The sequence below is a fragment of the Leptodactylus fuscus genome, chromosome 10, assembly GCF_031893055.1.
Source record: "Leptodactylus fuscus isolate aLepFus1 chromosome 10, aLepFus1.hap2, whole genome shotgun sequence".
In the NCBI taxonomy this organism is placed as follows: domain Eukaryota; kingdom Metazoa; phylum Chordata; class Amphibia; order Anura; family Leptodactylidae; genus Leptodactylus; species Leptodactylus fuscus.
The window spans coordinates 64,392,904-64,395,395 of record NC_134274.1 but is presented as its reverse complement, the minus strand read 5'-3'; positions in this window follow the sequence as shown (position 1 = coordinate 64,395,395).

Genomic DNA, 2,492 nt, shown 5'->3' with positions numbered 1-2,492 from the left:
TGAGAGGTCAGAGCCAGAATCAGAATGAGAGGTCAGATCGGGAATCAGTCTGGAAGGTCAGAGCTGGAATTAGTAGGAGAGGTCAGAGCCGGAATCAGTAGGAGAGGTCAGAGCCGGAATCAGACTGAGAGGTCAGAGCCGGAATCAGAAGGAGAGGTCAGAGCCGGAATCAGACTGAGAGGTCAGAGCCAGAATCAGACTGAGAGGTCAGAGCAAGAATCAAACTGAGAAGTCAGAGCCGGAATCAGACTGAAAAGTCAGAGCCGGAATAAGACTGAGAGGTTAGAGCCAGAATCAGTATGACAGGTCAGAGCTGGAATCAGACTGAGAGGTCAGAGCCAGAATCAGAATGAGAGGTCAGAGCCAGAATCAGACAGAGAGGTCAAAACCAGAATCAGACTGAGAGGTAGGAGCTGGAATCAGACTAAGAGGTCAGAGCCAGAATCAGACTGAGAGGTCACAACCAGAATAAGAGTGAGAGGTCAGAGCCGGAATCAGTATGAGAGGTCAGAGCCAGAATCAGGCTGAGATGTCAGAGCAAGAATCAGACCGAGAGGTCAGAGCCAGAATCAGACTGAGAGGTCAGAGTCGGAATCAGTAGGAGAGGTCAGAGACGGAATCAGACTGAGAGGTCAGAGCCAGAATAAGACAGAGAGGTCAGAGAAAGAATCAGTATAAGAGGTCAGAAGCAGAATCAGACTGAGAGGTTAAAGTCAGAATCAGACTGCGAAGTCAGAGCCAGAATCAGACTGAGAGGTCAGAGCCAGAATCAGAATGAGAGGTCAGAGCGGGAATCAGACTGGGAGTTCAGAGCTGGAATTAGTAGGAGAGGTCAGAGCCGGAATCAGTAGAAGAGGTCAGAGCCGGAATCAGACTGAGAGGTCAGAGCCTGAATCAGTAGGAGAGGTCAGAGCCGGAATCAGACTGAGAGGTCAGAGCCAGAATCAGACTAAGAGGTCAGAGCCAGAATCAGACTGAGAGGTCAGAGCAAGAATCAGACTGAGAGGTCAGAGTCGGAATCAGTAGGAGAGGTCAGACCCGGAATCAGACTGAGAGGTCAGAGCCGAAATCAGACTGAGAGGTCAGAGCCGGAATCAGACTGAGAGGTCTGAGCCAGAATCAAACTGAGAAGTCAGAGCCGGAATCAGACTGAGAGGTCAGAGCCGGAATCAGACTGAGAGGTCAGTTCTTGAATAAGACTGAGAGGTTAGAGCAAGAATCAGTATGACAGGTCAGAGCTGGAATCAGACTGAGAGGTCAGAGCCGGAATCAGTAGGAGAGTTTAGAGCCGTAATCAGTCGGAGAGGTCAGAGCCGGAATCAGACTGAGAGGTCAGAGCCGGAATCAGACTGAGAGGTCAGAGAAGGAAATCAGTATGAGAGGTCAGAGCCGGAATCAGACTGAGAGGTCAGTTCTTGAATAAGACTGAGAGGTTAGAGCAAGAATCAGTATGACAGGTCAGAGCTGGAATCAGACTGAGAGGTCAAAGCCGGAATAAGACTGAGAGGTCAGAGTCGGAGTCAGACTGAGAGGTCAGAGCCAGAATCAGTATGAGAGGTCAGAGACGGAATCAGACTGAGAAGTCAGAGCCAGAATCAGACTGGGAGGTCAGAGCTGGAATCAGTAGGAGAGGTCAGAGCCGGAATCAGACTGAGAGGTCAGAGCCAGAATCAGACTAAGAGGTCAGAGCCAGAATCAGACTGAGATTTCAGAGCCGGAATCAGACTGAGAGGTCAGAGCCGGAATCAGACTGAGAGGTCAGAGCCAGAATCAGACTGAGAGGTCGGAGCCAGAATCAGACTGAGAAGTCAGAGCAAGAATCAGACTGAGAGGTTAGAGCCAGAATCAGTATGACTGGTCAGAGCTGGAATCAGACTGAGAGGTCAGAGCCGGAATCAGACTGAGAGGTCAGAGCCAGAATAAGACTGAGAGGTCAGAGCCGGAATCAGTAGGAGAGGCCAGAGCCGGAATCAGACTAAGAGGTCAGAGCTGGAATCAGACTGAGAGGTAAGAGCCGGAATCAGACTGAGAGGTCAGAGCCGGAATCAGACTGAGAGGTCAGAGCAGGAATCAGTATGAGAGGTCAGAGCCGGAATCAGACTGAGAGGTCAGAGCCGGAATCAGACTGAGAAGTCAGAGCCAGAATCAGACTGAGAGGTCAGAGCCAGAATCAGAATGAGAGGTCTGAGCCGGAATCAGACTGGGAGGTCAGAGCTGGAATCAGTAGGAGAGGTCAGAGCCGGAATCAGTAGGAGAGGTCAGAGCCGGAATCAGACTGAGAGGTCAGAGCCGGAATCAGACTGAGAGGTCAGAGCCGGAATCAGACTGAGAGGTCAGAGCCAGAATCAGACTGAGAGGTCAGAGCAAGAATCAGACTGAGAGGTCAGAGTCGGAATCAGTAGGAGAGGTCAGAGCCGGAATCAGACAGAGAGGTCAGAGCCGAAATCAGACTGAGAGGTCAGAGCCGGAATCAGACTGAGAGGTCTAAACCA